Raw genomic sequence first — 18,971 nt, 5'->3', positions numbered from 1 at the left:
CTAACCCATGTTTACGGTGTTATCTTCTGATCTAACCCATGTTTAGGGTGTTATCTTCTGATCTAACCCATGTTTAGGGTGTTATCTTCTGATCTAACCCATGTTTACGGTGTTATCTTCTGATCTAACCCATGTTTAGGGTGTTATCTTCTGATCTAACCCATGTTTAGGGTGTTATCTTCTGATCTAACCCATGTTTAGGGTGTTATCTTCTGATCTAGTCCATGTTTAGGGTGTTATCTTCTGATCTAACCCATGTTTACGGTGTTATCGTCTGATCTAGTCCATGTTTAGGGTGTTATCTTCTGATCTGGTCCATGTTTACGGTGTTATCTTCTGATCTAACCCATGTTTAGGAAGTGATGACGTCTCATGAAGACATAACATGCACATTTTGAGCTACTGCAGGAAGTGATGGCGTCTCATGAAGACATAACCTGCACAGTTTGAGCTACTGCTGGAATTGATGACGTCTCATGAAGACATAGCATCCACAGTTTGAGCTACTGCAGGAGGTGATGGCGTCTCATGAAGACATAACTGTCACGTTCCTGACCTGTTTTCTGTTATTTTTGTATGTGTTTAGTTGGTCAGGGCGTGAGTTGGGGTGGGCATTCTATGTTTAGGTCACTTGTAATTAGCCTTATATGGTTCTCAATCAGGGACAGGTGTTTGACGTTTCCTCTGATTGAGAACCATATAAAGGTTGGCTGTTCACACTGTTTGTTTGTGGGTGATTGTCTTCCGTGTCTGTGTCTGTGCACCACACGGGACTGTTTCGTTTGTTCGTTCGTTTGTGTCGTCTGTACCAGTTCATGCGTTCTTCGTGTTATGTAAGTTAGTTTGTTCGGGTTTGTTTGACTTCGTTTATTATTTTGTATATTCTCAAGTATGTTTAGTTTTCGTCTGGTTTAATAAATATTCATGTCGTATCACAACGCTGCGTTTTGGTCAAATCCCTACTCCTCCTCTTCGGACGAAGAGGAGGAGAGAAACCGTTACAGAATCACCCACCAACCAAAGACCAAGCGGCGTGGGAGAGCGCAACAGCGAAACCAGGACTCGTGGACATGGGAGGAAATATTGGACGGAAAAGGACCCTGGGCTCAGACATGGGAATATCGCCGCTCTGTTGAAGAGAGGGAGGCAGCTAAAGCCCAGGAGCGGTGGTTTGAGGAGGCAGCAAGGAGACGTGGCTGGAAGCCTGTGAGTAAACCCCAAAAATTTCTTGGGGGGGGGCTAAAAGGGAGAGTGGCGAAGTCAGGTAGGAGACCTGCGCCTACTCCCTGTACTTACCGTGGAGAGCGAGAGTACGGGCAGACACCGTGTTACGCAGTAGAGCGCATGGTGTCTCCTGTACGTGTGCATAGCCCGGTGCGGTACATACCAGCTCCTCGTATCGGCCGGGCCAGATTGAGCATTGAGCCAAGTGCCATGAAGCCGGCTCTACACATCTGGCCACCAGTGCGTCTCCTCGGGCCGGCTTACATGGCACCAGCCTTACGCGTGGTGTCCCCGGTTCGCCTACATAGCCCGGTGCGGGTTATTCCACCTCCCCGCACTGGTCGGGCGACGGGGAGCATACAACCAGGTAAGGTTGGGCAGGCTCAGTGCTCAAGGGAGCCAGTACGCCTGCACGGTCCGGTATTTCCGGCGCCACCTCCCCGCTCCAGGCCAGTACCACCAGTGCCTACACCACGCACCAGGTTTCCAGTGCGTCTCCAGAGCCCCGTTCCTCCTCCACGCACTCTCCCTATGGTGCGTGTCTCCAGCCCAGTAACACCAGTCCCGGCACCACGCACCAAGCCTCCTGTGCATCTCCAGAGCCCTGTACGCACTGTTCCTTCTCCCCGTACTCGCCCTGATGTGCGTGCCCTCAGCCCGGTACCACCAGTGCTGGTACCACGCACCAGGCCTATAGTACGCCTTGAGAGTCCAGTGTGCCCTGTTGTTGTTCCCCGCACTAGCCTGAAGGTGCGTGTCTTTAGTCCGGTACCACGCACCAGGCCTACAGTGCGTCTCAGCCGGCCAGAGTCTGCCGTCTGCCCAGCGGCGCCTGAACTGCCCGTCTGCCCAACGGCGCCTGAACTGTCCGTCTGCCCAACGCCGTCTGAACTGTCCGTCTGCCAAGCGCCGCATGAACTGCCCGTCTGTATTGAGCCTTCAAAGCCGCCCGTCGGTACTGAGCCTTCAAAGCCGCCCGTCTGCCATGAGCCTGCAAAGCCGCCCGTCTGCCATGAGCCTACAGAGCCGTCCGCCAGACAGGAGCCGCTAGAGCCTTCCGCCAGACAGGAGCCGCTAGAGCCTTCCGCCAGACAGGAGCCGCCAGAGCCTTCCGCCAGACAGGAGCAGCCAAAGCCTTCCGCCAGACAGGATCAGCCAGAGCCTTCCGCCAGACAGGATCAGCCAGAGCCTTCCGCCAGACAGGATCAGCCAGAGCCTTCCGCCAGACAGGATCAGCCAGAGCCTTCCGCCAGACAGGATCAGCCAGAGCCTTCCGTCAGACAGGATCAGCCAGAGCCGTCAGCGAGCCATGACCAGCCAGAGCCGTCAGCGAGCCATGACCAGCCAGAGGCGTCAGCGAGCCATGACCAGCCAGAGCCGTCAGCGAGCCATGACCAGCCAGAGCCGTCAGCCAGCCATGACCAGCCAGAGCCGTCATTGAGCCAGGATCCGTCAGAGCCAGCCAGCCAGGATCCGTCAGAGCCAGCCAGCCAGGATCCGCCAGAGCCAGCCAGCCAGGATCCGCCATTCAGTCCGGAGCTGCCGTCCCTCAGTCCGGTGCTGCCGTCCCTCAGTCCGGAGCTGCCGTCCCTCAGTCCGGAGCTGCCGTCCCTCAATCCGGTGTTGCCCCTCATTCCGGTATTGCCCCTCATTCTGGTATTGCCCCTTAGTCCGGTGCTGCCCCTTAATCCAGTGGGGTTAATTTGGAGGGTGGCCATTTGGAGGAGGCTACAAAAGCGGGGTTTGACTAAGGTGGGATGGGGACCACGCCCAGAGCCTGAGCCGCCACCGTGGACAGATGCCCACCCAGACCCTCCCCTAGACTTTTGGTGGTGCGTCCGGAGTTCGCACCTTGATGGGGGGGTTATGTCACGTTCCTGACCTGTTTTCTGTTATTTTTGTATGTGTTTAGTTGGTCAGGGCGTGAGTTGGGGTGGGCATTCTATGTTTTGTGTTTCTATGTTTAGGTCACTTGTAATTAGCCTTATATGGTTCTCAATCAGGGACAGGTGTTTGACGTTTCCTCTGATTGAGAACCATATAAAGGTTGGCTGTTCACACTGTTTGTTTGTGGGTGATTGTCTTCCGTGTCTGTGTCTGTGCACCACACGGGACTGTTTCGTTTGTTCGTTCGTTTGTGTCGTCTGTACCAGTTCATGCGTTCTTCGTGTTATGTAAGTTAGTTTGTTCGGGTTTGTTTGACTTCGTTTATTATTTTGTATATTCTCAAGTATGTTTAGTTTTCGTCTGGTTTAATAAATATTCATGTCGTATCACAACGCTGCGTTTTGGTCAAATCCCTACTCCTCCTCTTCGGACGAAGAGGAGGAGAGAAACCGTTACAATAACACACAGTTTGAGCTACTGCAGGAAGTGATGACGTCTCATGAAGACATAACATGTATAGTTTGAGCTACTGCAGGAAGTGATGACGTCTCATGAAGACATAACATGCACAGTTTGAGCTACTGCAGGAAGTGATGACGTCTCATGAAGACATAACATGCACAGTTTGAGCTACTGCACGAAGTGACGTTGCCCCCTCTCATTGAGTAATCGGGGTACTGCAGGAAGTGACATTGCCCCATCTTGTTGAGTAACAGGGAACTGCAGGAAGTGACATTGCCCCCTCTCGTTGAGTAACCGGGATACCACAGGAAGTGACATTGCCCCCTCTTTTTGAGTAACAGGGAACTGCAGGAAGTGACATTGCCCCTTCTCGTTGAGTAACCGGGAGACTACAGGAAGTGACATTGCCCCCTCTCGTTGAGTAACCGGGATACTGCAGGAAGCGACGTTGCCCCTTTTCCTTGAGTAACCGGGATACTGCAGGAAGTGACACTGCAGGAAGTGACGTTGCCCCCTCTCGTTGGGTAACCGGTGTACTGCAGGAAGTGACGTTGCCCCTTCTCATTGGGTAACCGGTGTACTGCAGGAAGTGACGTTGTCCCATCTCGTTGGGTAACCGGTGTACTGCAGGTCGCTATTAACAACTAAAGTATCCTCATAACTTATTTTGTAGACAATTGTATTAGAAGCAATTACTTGTACCGTTATAGCAAAATGTTCTGATCAGCTAAAATACAGTATGAACAAACGTGAATAAAGGTGGTCATTAGCACTCACCTCAACACACTGTAGATAACATCTCCTCAACCTAACTGTTCCCAGATATCCCAACAGAGATCCACTGAAAACAAACATCTGACATTGATTTATCTAGACGAGCCCCCCCCAACACTTGTCTCAAAGCTACGCGATATGGTCCCAGTCAAAACGGTGCTGAAAGGATCCTCTGGGCCACACATGACTATTGCTTTATATTAGTAGAACGGTTGGATACGACTTTGGGAGTTTCATTATAAGCAGGAATTTGATCCATGCCTTCAATTGCATCAGACGACTTTATTCCAATATTTTAATTATTCAGTTGATCTTAACTAAGGTAAGTTTTCCTCACTGTGCTTTATCTTGGCCCGATGGCTGTTCCCTCGTCTCCTCCCTCCGCCGCGTTGTTCTAGCCCCAATGGCTGTTCCCTCGTCTCCTCCCTCCGCCGTGTTGTTCTAGCCCCAATGGCTGTTCCCTCGTCTCCTCCCTCCGCTGCTGCCCACCTCCGCCATGTTGTTTTAGGCCCAATGGCTGTTTCCCTCATCTCCTCCCTCCGCCGTGTTGTTCAAGGCACAATGGCTGTTCCCTCGTCTCCTTCCTCCGCTGCTGCCCACCTCCGCCATGTTGTTTTAGGCCCAATGGCTGTTTCCCTCATCTCCTCCCTCCGCCGTGTTGTTCAAGGCACAATGGCTGTTCCCTCGTCTCCTTCCTCCGCTGCTGCCCACCTCCGCCATGTTGTTTTAGGCCCAATGGCTGTTTCCTTCATCTCCTCCCTCCGCCGTGTTGTTCAAGGCACAATGGCTGTTCCCTCGTCTCCTCCCTCCGCCGCGTTGTTCTAGCCCCAATGGCTGTTCCCTCGTCTCCTCCCTCCGCTGCCGCCCACCTCCGCCACGTTGTTTTAGGCCCAATGGATGTTCCCTCGTCTCCTCCCTCCGCTGCCACCCATCCGACGCCGGCATAATTCTCAACAACAGGTTAAATCAAAATAGCCTGCAGTTTTCTCAAAATCTGGCCTGTGGTTCAGCTCACTGGGCTTGGGTCAGACCAGGCCTGCGGTTCAGCTCAATGGGCTTGGGTCAGACCAGGGCTTCGCTTCAGCTCACTGGGCTTGGGTGAACGATAGAATCTTCTTGATATACAGTGTTGATAACAGTCTCTGAGAATATTTATTGGATGCCACATGCTGTAATGTTGAATAGTGAAGTCAAACCGTGTCAAGCTGTGAGATCTTTTGTTGGTGTTATTAATACAACCAACAGAACCAGAAGCTTTATAAGTCCCACGGGGATTGGTTCTGAACAAACCACAGGAAGAGAGAAACACAGTGATCCAACCTATTTGTGTTTCTTTTGTTTAGGAATGACCGGTATTTCATTTTCATGTTCCCTCCTAAATAGTTTTTTTTTGTTGATGAAGTCCAACTCAATATCTTTGCAAAGATTTGCCATTTTACCTTCAGGCGACAGAAAGACCTTGGGAAACGTAAGGATCAAAGACTTCCCTCTTCCTTCAGGGTGTTTACCACCTTGCAGTCGATATCAGGAAGCTGTGGCGTTGTTTGTTTTTAGCGTTGGAGGGCTTTTCAGTTCTGACAGGCTGCCACGCTGCCTAGGGGGTCTTGATCACAACCCCATTAGGCCATATGGCCTGAGTTAGGTTCCGTTGAAGCTATGGGCTAATTACGGTGCAGAGAGGGAACGTTAAAGGGGATGAATAGCGGGCCGATTGGACCATTGTGTGTGTGCCTCATCCAACCATCTAACCCCTATGGTGAGGTACACCTGTTCCCCTTATAAAAAGCCCTCTCTCAGTTTAGCTGTTGTCTAGCACCATGTAATGACCTATCCAGGGGGCTCTAATGCCTTTTCTGTTTTAGCGTGATGCCGTTAAGCTGTACACCGTCAGCAACCACTGTACTGCAGCTTATAATAGGGAGATCAAATCAAATCAAATGTATTTATAAAGCCCTTCTTACATCAGCTGATATCTCAAAGTGCTGTACAGAAACCCAGCCTAAAACCCCAAACAGCAAGCAATGCAGGTGTAGAAGCACGGTGGCTAGGAAAAACCTAGGAAGAAACCTAGAGGAACCAGGCTATGAGGGGTGGGCCAGTCCTCTTCTGGCTGTGTCGGGTGGAGATTATAACAGACCATGGCCAAGATGTTCAAATGTTCATAAATGACCAGCAGGGTCAGATAATAATAATCACAGTGGTTATCGAGAGACGGGTCCCTCGGTATCCCAGCTTTGATACACCGCGGCAAGTGGTTATCGAGAGACGGGTCCCTCGGTATCCCAGCTTTGTTACACCGCGGCCAGTGGTTATCGAGAGACGGGTCCCTCGGTATCCCAGCTTTGTTACACCGCGGCCAGTGGTTATCGAGAGACGGGTCCCTCGGTATCCCAGCTTTGTTACACCGCGGCCAGTGGTTATCGAGAGACGGGTCCCTCGGTATCCCAGCTTTGTTACACCGCGGCCAGTGGTTATCGAGAGACGGGTCCCTCGGTATCCCAGCTTTGTTACACCGCGGCCAGTGGTTATCGAGAGACGGGTCCCACGGTATCCCAGCTTTGATACACCGCGGCCAGTGGTTATCGAGAGACGGGTCCCTCGGTATCCCAGCTTTGTTACACCGCGGCCAGTGGTTATCGAGAGACGGGTCCCTCGGTATCCCAGCTTTGATACACCGCGGCCAGTGGTTATCGAGAGACGGGTCCCTCGGTATCCCAGCTTTGTTACACCGCGGCCAGTGGTTATCGAGAGACGGGTCCCTCGGTATCCCAGCTTTGTTACACCGCGGCCAGTGGTTATCGAGAGACGGGTCCCTCGGTATCCCAGCTTTGTTACACCGCGGCCAGTGGTTATCGAGAGACGGGTCCCACGGTATCCCAGCTTTGATACACCGCGGCCAGAAAACAGCTCAATATAGATAAAACCTTCTGCCTGTTAAAAATGATTTAATTTCATACAGGAGAAAAAACATTGGGGATAAAGATAAATTCCTATATTTACTATATGTCACCATACTAGTTGAACTCACAAAAGAAAGATTCTGTGGGCTTGTATGTTTAGTTTTCCTCTGCCGGCCACAGCATATTGTACTGCGGAGGCCCCTCACATGTACCATAATGTGTTCTTCAAGGCACAGCATATTGTACTGCAGAGGCCCCTCACATGTACCATAATGTGTTCCTCAAGCCACAGCATATTGTACTGCGTTGGCCCCTCACATGTACCATAATGTGTTCTTCAAGGCACAGCATATTGTACTGCTGAGGCCCCTCACATGTACCATAATGTGTTCCTCAAGCCACAGCATATTGTACTGCGTTGGCCCCTCACATGTACCATAATGTGTTCTTCAAGGCACAGCATATTGTACTGCTGAGGCCCCTCACATGTACCATAATGTGTTCTTCAAGGCACAGCATATTGCACTGCGTTGGCCCCTCACATGTACCATAATGTGTTCTTCAAGGCACAGCATATTGCACTGCGTTGGCCCCTCACATGTACCATAATGTGTTCTTCAAGGCACAGCATATTGCACTGCGTTGGCCCCTCACATGTACCATAATGTGTTCTTCAAGGCACAGCATATTGCACTGCGTTGGCCCCTCACATGTACCATAATGTGTTCTTCAAGGCACAGCATATTGCACTGCGTTGGCCCCTCACATGTACCATAATGTGTTCTTCAAGGCACAGCATATTGCACTGCGTTGGCCCCTCACATGTACCATAATGTGTTCTTCAAGCCACAGCATATTGTACTGTGGAGGCCCCTCACATGTACCATAATGTGTTCTTCAAGGCACAGCATATTGTACTGCGGAGGCCCCTCACATGTACCATAATGTGTTCTTCAAGGCACAGCATAGTGTACTGCGGAGGCCCCTCACATGAACCATAATGTGTTCTTCAAGCCACAGCATATTGTACTGCAGAGGCCCCTCACATGTACCATAATGTGTTCTTCAAGCCACAGCATATTGTACTGCTGAGGCCCCTCACATGTACCATAATGTGTTCTTCAAGCCACAGCATATTGTACTGCTGAGGCCCCTCACATGTACCATAATGTGTTCTTCAAGCCACAGCATATTGTACTGCGGAGGCCCCTCACATGTACCATAATGTGTTCTTCAAGGCACAGCATATTGTACTGCGGAGGCCACTCACATGTACCATAATGTGTTCTTCAAGGCACAGCATATTGTACTGCTGAGGCCCCTCACATGTACCATAATGTGTTCTTCAAGGCACAGCATAGTGTACTGTGGAGGCCCCTCACATGTACCATAATGTGTTCTTCAAGGCACAGCATATTGTACTGCGGAGGCCCCTCACATGTACCATAATGTGTTCTTCAAGCCACAGCATATTGTACTGCGGAGGCCCCTCACATGTACCATAATGTGTGTTCTTCAAGGCACAGCATATTGTACTGCGTTGGCCCCTCACATGTACCATAATGTGTTCTTCAAGCCACAGCATATTGTACTGCGGAGGCCCCTCACATGTACCATAATGTGTTCTTCAAGCCACAGCATATTGTACTGCGTTGGCCCCTCACATGTACCATAATGTCTGTTCTTCAAGCCACAGCATATTGTACTGCGGAGGCCCCTCACATCTACCATAATGTGTGTTCTTCAAGCCACAGCTTGACTCAACATCGTTTTTCTCTCTCGTCTGTATTCTGTTGTCTCAGGTTAGAGGAGAGAGGGGAGACAGGAGGGGTTTCCCCGGGTAGCGTTTTCATCAAAGGCTTTTCCGCCAGCACTTCAGAGTGGCCGTCAGTATGGAAATGTGTTGTGCTGCCTGGAAAGCTGTCAGAGAACACATGTCTCGGACGGGACCTAATTCAACTGGGCTCCTGTCGGCTATGTTCTCCGGTCCCCTCATTATGCACTGTGAGATGGTCGGGGTCTCTCTCTCTCTCTCTCTCTCTCTCTCTCTCTCAGTCTCTCTCTCTCTCTAGTTCGCTGTCTCACTGTTTCATCTGTCAGATACCTCTCCAACCCATTGTTTTTCCACCCATACCTTGTGTATTAGTTGTTAACATCAAAAGGAACTGTCTCAATGTCATGGCAGGTAAAAAAAATGTAGGCCTAGAGATGAACAAGGAAGACTTTGAGGAAGGTGACAATTGAATATGTTTACTTGTGACGGGAGATGTGCAGGTGAGAAGAGACTTCGTTTGATTGGGTCGCTCCAGGGTAAACACACACACACACACAGTTGTAAGGAGGCCATTACCTGACAGCCTACTTCCTGCCCTGCTCTCCAGGTGGAACGACAAAAAGGAGAAAAAACAACAACATGAAATTCCAAATACTTAGATCAAAGAAGAATAAATAAACGAGTAACAAGAGCATGTTGACTGTCAGAAAAGAGCATTCGAACTATTCAAAATAACACCTTCTTCTTGGCGCCACTTCCTGTCATGACATTTATACTTTGAGCAGAACTGAAGAACATTGTTCGTAGGTTATAATAGGTCGACCGAAAAAGATAAAACGAAATAAATTCTGTAATATATGAAGCTTAGAGTTTATGTCTGTGGTCTTGTGTTAAACATTATTCAATAGCAAAGACATTCTGTTGCAGTTTTATTTCATATTTATGTGACAATATGAACAATGCATTATATTGTGTATCTGTATAGATGGGTTAGCTGACCACGTTACCAAAAAGACGATGCGCCCGCTTCAATGGGGCAGACGTCCGTGAGGTGTAATATTCCTGGAGGGCCAGATAGATACCAAAAATGAGAAGAAAACAATGGTGGGGAATCGTAGGTGACTAGTTTCAGCCAGTTTCATCTTGTTCTTGATCCCATATCTTGTTTTGAGATGTTTTGATTCATTTCATGTCAACGCTGATGTGGTTAAAATTCACTAGCCATCTTACCAACAACTGTAGCAATGTATTTGAGAGACAACAAGTGGTTATTGTGCACATGTATTTATGTTTTCAATCAACACTGGAGACTAAATACAGCTGCCATGTTGTCAACAGTCTAAGCCAACCGTGTCTGTTCGTCACCATAGTGTTGCACACGTCGGTTTTGTTGCTAAACAACCAACCCGTCTATAATCAAATGATGAAACGTGCCATAAATTAAATCTAACACCTGTACGGGGGTGTTATAACACATCTGATGATATTTAACACCTATATGGGGTGTTATAACACATCTGATGATATCTAACACCTATATGGGGTGTTATAACACATCTGATGATATTTAACACCTATATGGGGTGTTATAACACATCTGATGATATCTACACCTATATTGGGGTGTTATAACACATCTGATATGATCTAACACATATATGGGGGTGTTATAACACATCTGATATGATCTATCACCTATATGGGGGTGTTATAACACATGTGATATGATCTAACACCTATATGGGGGTGTTATAACACATCTGATGATATCTACACCTATATTGGGGTGTTATAACACATCTGATATGATCTAACACCTATATGGGGGTGTTATAACACATCTGATGATATCTAACACCTATATGGGGTGTTATAACACATATGATGATATCTAACACCTATATGGGGGTGTTATAACACATCTGATGATATCTAACACCTATATGGGGTGTTATAACACATATGATGATATCTAACACCTATATGGGGGTGTTATAACACATCTGATATGATCTAAAACCTATATGGGGGTGTTATAACACATCTGATGATATTTAACACCTATATGGGGTGTTATAACACATCTGATGATATCTAACACCTATATGGGGGTGTTATAACACATCTGATATCTAACACCTATATGGGGTGTTATAACACATCTGATGATATCTAACACCTATATGGGGTGTTATAACACATCTGATGATATCTAACACCTATATGGGGTATTATAACACATCTGATGATATCTAACACCTATATGGGGTGTTATAACACATCTGATATGATCTATCACCTATATGGGGGTGTTATAACACATCTGATATGATCTAACACCTATATGGGGTGTTATAACACACTTGTCAGAGACACCGATAGACAGCTGATTGAGAAACTGTTGAGCGTGAAAAACCCAGTAGCTTTGCAGTTCTGAAACAAACCGGTGCGCCTGGCACCTCCTACCAATCCCCCTGTTCAAAAGCACTTCAATATTTTGTCTTGCCCATTCACCCTCTGAATGGCACACGTACACAATCCATGTCTCAATTGTCTAAAGGCTTAAAAATCCTTCATTATTAACCTGTCTCCTCCCCTTCATCTCCACTGATTGAAGTGGATTTAACACCTGGATTCACCTGGTCAGTCTATGTCGTAGAAAGAGCAGGCGTCCACCATGTTGTGTATCCTCAGTGTATGACACACAGCAGTCTTGAAATAACTGCCTCAAACCTTAAACATTGTCCTTTTCAATATAATTGTATTGTTTTCCTCTATAAAAAAGACAAGTCCTGCCAGCAAAATCCTCATCACTGATGACTCTGTACCGGTACCCCCCTGTATAGAGCCTCATCATTGACTCTGTACCGGTACCCCCCTGTATAGGAGCCTCATCATTGACTCTGTACCGGTACCCCCTGTATAGAGCCTCCACATTGACTCTGTTCCGGTACCCCCCTGTATATAGCCTCCACATTGACTCTGTACCGGTACCCCTTGTATATAGCCTCCACATTGACTCTGTACCGGTACCCCTTGTATATAGCCTCCACATTGACTCTGTACCGGTACTCCCCTGTATATAGCCTCCACATTGACTCTGTACCGGTACCCACCTGTATATAGCCTCCACATTGCCTCTGTACCGGTACTCCCCTGTATATAGCCTCCACATTGACTCTGTACTGGTACCCCCCTGTATATAGCCTCCACATTGACTCTGTACCGGTACCCCCTGTATATAGTCTCCACATTGACTCTGTACCGGTACCCCCTGTATATAGTCTCCACATTGACTCTAACGGTACCCCCTGTATATAGTCTCCACATTGACTCTGTTCCGGTACCCACCTGTATATAGCCTCCACAATGACTCTGTACCCATACCCCCTGTATATACCCTCCACATTGACTCTGTACCGGTACCCCCTGTATATAGCCTCCACATTGACTCTGTACTGGTACCCCCTGTATATAGCCTCCACATTGACTCTGTACCGTAACACCCTGTATATAGCCTCCACATTGACACTGTACCGGTACCCCCTGTATATAGCCTCCACGTTGACTCTGTACCGGTACCCCCTGTATAGAGCCTCCACATTGACTCTGTACCGTAATACCCTGTATATAGCCTCCACATTGACTCTGTACCGGTACCCCCTGTATATAGCCTCCACATTGTCTCTGTACCGGTACCCCCTGTATATAGCCTCCACATTGACTCTGTACCGGTACCCCCTGTATATATCCTCCACATTGACTCTGTACCGGTACCCCCTGTATATAGCCTCCACATTGACTCTGTACCGGTACCCCTGTATATAGCCTCATCATTGACTCTGTACCGGTACCCCCCTGTATAGGAGCCTCATCATTGACTCTGTACCGGTACCCCCTGTATAGAGCCTCCACATTGACTCTGTTCCGGTACCCCCCTGTATATAGCCTCCACATTGACTCTGTACCGGTACCCCCTGTATATAGCCTCCACATTGACTCTGTACCGGTACCCCTTGTATATAGCCTCCACATTGACTCTGTACCGGTACTCCCCTGTATATAACCTCCACATTGACTCTGTACCGGTACCCCCTGTATATAGCCTCCACATTGACTCTGTACCGGTACCCCTTGTATATAGCCTCCACATTGACTCTGTACCGGTACCCCCTGTATATAGCCTCCACATTGACTCTGTACCGGTACCCCTTGTATATAGCCTCCACATTGACTCTGTACCATAACACCCTGTATATAGCCTCCACATTGACCCTGTACCGGTACCCCCTGTATATAGCCTCCACATTGACTCTGTACCGGTACTCCCCTGTATATAGCCTCCACATTGACTCTGTACCGGTACCCCCTGTATATAGCCTCCACATTGACCCTGTACCGGTACCCCCTGTATATAGCCTCCACATTGACTCTGTACCGGTACTCCCCTGTATATAGCCTCCACATTGACTCTGTTCCGGTACCCCCCTGTATATAGCCTCCACATTGACTCTGTACCGGTACCCCCTGTATATAGCCTCCACATTGACTCTGTTCCGGTACCCACCTGTATATAGCCTCCACATTGACTCTGTACCGGTACCCCCTGTATATATCCTCCACATTGACTCTGTACCGGTACCCCCTGTATATAGCCTCCACATTGACTCTGTACCGGTACCCCTGTATATAGCCTCCACATTGACTTTGTACCGGTACCCCCTGTATATAGTCTCCACATTGACTCTGTACCGGTACCCCCTGTATATAGTCTCCACATTGACTCTGTACCGGTACCCCCTGTATATAGCCTCCACATTGACTCTGTACCGGTACCCCCTGTATATAGTCTCCACATTGACTCTGTACCGGTACCCCCCTGTATATAGCCTCCACATTGACTCTATACCGGTACCACCTGTATATAGCCTCCACATTGACTCTGTACCGGTACCCCCTGTATATAGCCTCCACATTGACTCTGTACCAGTACCCCCTGTATATAGCCTCCACATTGACCCTGTACCGGTACCCCCTGTATATAGCCTCCACATTGACTCTGTACCATAACACCCTGTATATAGCCTCCACATTGACCCTGTACCGGTACCCCCTGTATATAGTCTCCACATTGACTCTGTACCATAACACCCTGTATATAGCCTCCACATTGACTCTGTACCGGTACCCCCTGTATATAGCCTCCACATTGACTCTGTACTGGTACCCCCTGTATATAGCCTCCACATTGACTCTGTACCGGTACCCCCTGTATATAGCCTCCACATTGACTCTGTACCGGTACCCCCTGTATATAGCCTCCACATTGACTCTGTACCATAACACCCTGTATATAGCCTCCACATTGTTATTTTACTGCTGCTCTTTAATGATTTGTTACTTTTATTTTCATTTTTTTTTTAAATTAAAACTGCATTGTTGGTTAAGGGCTGGTAAGTAAGCATTTCACTGTAAGGTCTATTTGGCACATGTGACAAATACAATTAGATTTGATTTGATTTGACTCACCGACCGATTCATTTTTTAACTGAGGCTCAAACATACAGTCTGACTTCTAAGAGGTCTCACTGTGAAACGAGATGAAGCTGTTACTGAGGGTTTCTACTTGATCTAATTGTACGTCTTCTTCCCGTGTCCTTGTTATATCCTGTTAGAGGTCTACAGATAGAGACGTGTTGTTGCCATGCTGTGATCACAACGCCACGTATTGATTGGATACCAGGAGGACATTTTCACAAAAGGCCTCCTGTTGCGAGCTCCCAGCTAAATACTACAGAGAATATCTGTGACCTTTTAGCAGTATCTTAAACCCTTCTCGGTAAGTACATTTTGTGTGTTTGATTACGGAGGGTAAATGCCAACGGAGGCTATTGATGTTGACTGGAAGGGCCCACAATAAGACTCTTGATGACAGCTGTGAGTTAGAACAGCCACACAGCCAATGCCTTATTCATTTCTATGAGATGAAGCAGGGAAAAAATGATTTCCATGTTTTATGGTATAACGCACCACACTGAGTTCTCACATAACTGATATTTTACGCACTGCACTTTACAGTATGTCAAACATTTATTACAAACTTATAACGACCGTCGTCGGGAGAAGGAGAAGAGAACCAAGGTGCAGCGTGGTAAGTGTTCATATTACCTTTAATAAAATACGAAACACTTGACAAAACAACAAAAAACGACAAACGAACAGTCCTGTAAGGTGAACACACAAAACAGAAAATAACCACCCACAAACACAGGTGGGAACAGGCTACCTAAGTATGGTTCTCAATCAGAGACAACGATAAACAGCTGCCTCTGATTGGGAACCACACCAGGCCAAACACATAGAAATACAAACATAGAACAACATAGAACACCAGACATAGAATGCCCACCCAAACTCATGGGAGGGATGGGAGGGATGGGTGGGATGGGTGGGATGGGTGGGATGGGTGGGATGGGAGGGATGGGAGGGGAGGGGAGGGATGGGAGGGGTGGGATGGGTGGGATGGGTGGGGTGGGAGGGATGGGAGGAGTGGGATGGGAGGGATGGGAGGGATGGAAGGGGTGGGATGGGTGGGATGGGAGGGATGGGAGGGGTGGGAGGGGTGGGAGGAGTGGGATGGGAGGGATGGGAGGGATGGGAGGGATGGGAGGGGTGGGAGGGGCGGGAGGGGTGTGCTGGGTGGGATGGGCGGGAGGGGTGTGCGAGGCGTGTTGGGCAGGCGACGCGGGCCTGCTAGCCAATGCCAGCTCTCAGGCACCCAGGGCTCCTAGTCGTGCCAATCCCAGCCTTAAGCAAAACAAGTGTACAACATCCTGTATCTGGTCCTGAGGGGGACTGGGGTACGAGGTAGAGGCACCCACAGAGACCGATGTCACATCCTGTATCTGGTCCTGATGGGGACTGGGGTACGAGGTAGAGGCACCCACAGAGACCTCTGTCACAACATCCTGTATCTGGTCCTGATGGGGACTGGGGTACGAGGTAGAGGCACCCACAGAGACCTCTGTCACGTCCTGTATCTGGTCCTGATGGGGACTGGGGTACGAGGTAGAGGCACCCACAGAGACCGATGTCACAACATCCTGTATCTGGTCCTGATGGGGACTGGGGTACGAGGTAGAGGCACCCACAGAGACCGATGTCACAACACCCTGTATCTGGTCCTGAGGGGGACTGGGGTACGAGGTAGAGGCACCCACAGAGACCTCTGTCACAACATCCTGTATCTGGTCCTGAGGGGGACTGGGGTACGAGGTAGAGGCACCCACAGAGACCGATGTCACAACATCCTGTATCTGGTCCTGAGGGGGACTGGGGTACGAGGTAGAGGCACCCACAGAGACCGCTGCCGATTAACCTCTACTTCCTCACAAACCCGGATCCGGGAGCACCCCCACCAGTAAAAAAGCTGACTAGCATAGCCTAGCATAGCGTCACAAGTAAATACTAGCATCTAAATATCATTAAATCACAAGTCCAAGACACCAGATGAAAGATACACTTCTTGAGAATCCAGCCACCATTTCTGATTTTTAAAATGTTTTACAGGGAAGACACAATATGTACATCTATTAGCTAACCACGTTAGCAAAAGACACCGTTTTTCTTACTCCACCATTTTTTCACTCCATCAGTAGCTATCACCAATTCGACCAAATAAAGATATAAATAGCCACTAACCAAGAAAAAACTTCATCAGATGACAGTCTGATAACATATTTATTGTATAGCATATGTTTTGTTAGAAAAATGTGCATATTTCAGGTATAAATCATAGTTTACCATTGCAGCCACCATCACAAATCCCCCCAAAGCGACTAGAATAACTACAGAGAGCAACGTGTATTACCTAATTACTCATCATAAAACATTTCTTAAAAATACACAGCGTACAGCAATTGAAAGACACAGATCTTGTGAATCAAGACAATATTTCAGATTTTCTAAGTGTTTTACAGCGAAAACACAATATATCGTTATATTAGCTTACCACAATAGCAAACCAGACAACAGCATTGATTCCAGCCAAACATAGCGATAACGTATTCACCACCAAAATAAATAAATTTTTCACTAACCTTCTCAGAATTCTTCAGATGACAGTCCTGTAACATCATATTACACAATCCATATAGGTTTTGTTCGAAAATGTGCATATTTAGCAGCACAAATCGTGGTTATACAATGTGATCAGTGGCAACAGTTCATGCATTCTGGCCGGCGCCATCTTGGAAAGGCACCTAATCTAATCAATAAATAATCGTAAAACTTGACAAAAAAATACAGGTTGGACATCAAATGAAAGATGCATTAGTTATTAATGCAACCGCTGAGTTAGATTTTTAAAATTAACGTTACTAGACATACAGTGTGCGTTACAGCCAGACTAGTGCCGCAATAATGGCGGACAAATCCGTTTACATTTTTCCACATAAATACGGAATAACATCATAAATAGCTCTTACTTTTGGACGAGCTTCCATCAGAATCTTGGCCAAGTGGTCCTTTGTCCAAAAGAATCGTTGCTTGGTTGTAAAACGTCGTCTTCAACTTCGGATTTAGCAGCTAACAATAGCTATGTGGCTACAACATGCCCAAATCCTCAAAACGCAATACTAAGGAAATTCCGAAAATAGCAATATACTCGCATAAACTGATATAACTCGGTTTAAAATAACTTCGTTATGATGTTTCTAACACCTATATCGAATTAAATTACAGACGGATATATCTAAGGTCGATAACTGAGCGTTTCAAAATTCCATCCTGAGGTCTTGCTTTGCGTAATGGCGAACGTCGAAAAGAGAGCTCCCCTCGTTCCTTGGCCTTTTATAAACTCTGAGAACTACGTAGAAACTCCATTCCACTTCTCATTGGTTACTGACATGCAGGGGAAGGCGGGTGCAGTTCATGTCGACCCATAGGATACATACAGAGCTTTAAACTGATCTGAGAACAGAGCCTAGTTTTCAGACCTTCGCAGTTCCTGTCATGGATTTCGCTGCAGAAAGAGTTCTGTTTCACCCACAGACATAATTCAAACGGTTTTAGAAACTAGAGAGTGTTTTCTATCCAATAGTAATAATAATATGCATATTGTACGAGCAAGAATTGAGTACGAGGCAGTTTAATTTGGGTACGAATTTGTGCTATGTCGAAATGGCACCCCCCTAGTGGCAAGAAGTTTTAACGGTCCTGCTGAGAACTTCTTTCGTAATATTTTAGATGAAGTAGACCTGCAAGATGACTGCAAATTACCTCTAATGTATCTCCTAGACTGCAGTACACAGGCAGGCTGGAGACATTATCTATTCTGTTTTTTGGGGGGTGTGGGTAAAGAATAACTCCCTCATCATGTAAACCTAGGTAACTAGTTCTGTTGCTGTATGACTACACCTCCCTCATCATCATCACCTGGACATCCTTCATCCAGCCCTTTATATCTAGGTATCACCTGGATATCCTTCATCCAGCCCTTTATATCTAGGTATCACCTGGATATCCTTCATCCAGCCCTTTATATCTAGGTATCACCTGGATATCCTTCATCCAGCCCTTTATATCTAGGTATCACCTGGATATCCTTCATCCAGCCCTTTATATCTAGGTATCACCTGGATATCCTTCATTCAGCCCTTTATATCTAGGTATCACCTGGATATCCTTCATTCAGCCCTTTATATCTAGGTATCACCTGGATATCCTTCATCCAGCCCTTTATATCTAGGTATCACCTGGATATCCTTCATTCAGCCCTTTATATCTAGGTATCACCTGGACATCCTTCATCCAGCCCTTTATATCTAGGAATCACCTGGATATCCTTCTGTCATGTAAAACTACTAAAATAGGTGTATTCATATTTCCTATTATATCAATTATAATCCATGAAATGTAAGAGAAAACAGAAAGTGTGCGAGGACGGAAGA

Source organism: Salvelinus namaycush, chromosome 4, assembly GCF_016432855.1.
Source record: "Salvelinus namaycush isolate Seneca chromosome 4, SaNama_1.0, whole genome shotgun sequence".
NCBI classification, from domain to species: Eukaryota; Metazoa; Chordata; class Actinopteri; order Salmoniformes; family Salmonidae; genus Salvelinus; species Salvelinus namaycush.
Note: the sequence above shows the minus strand (reverse complement) of the source record.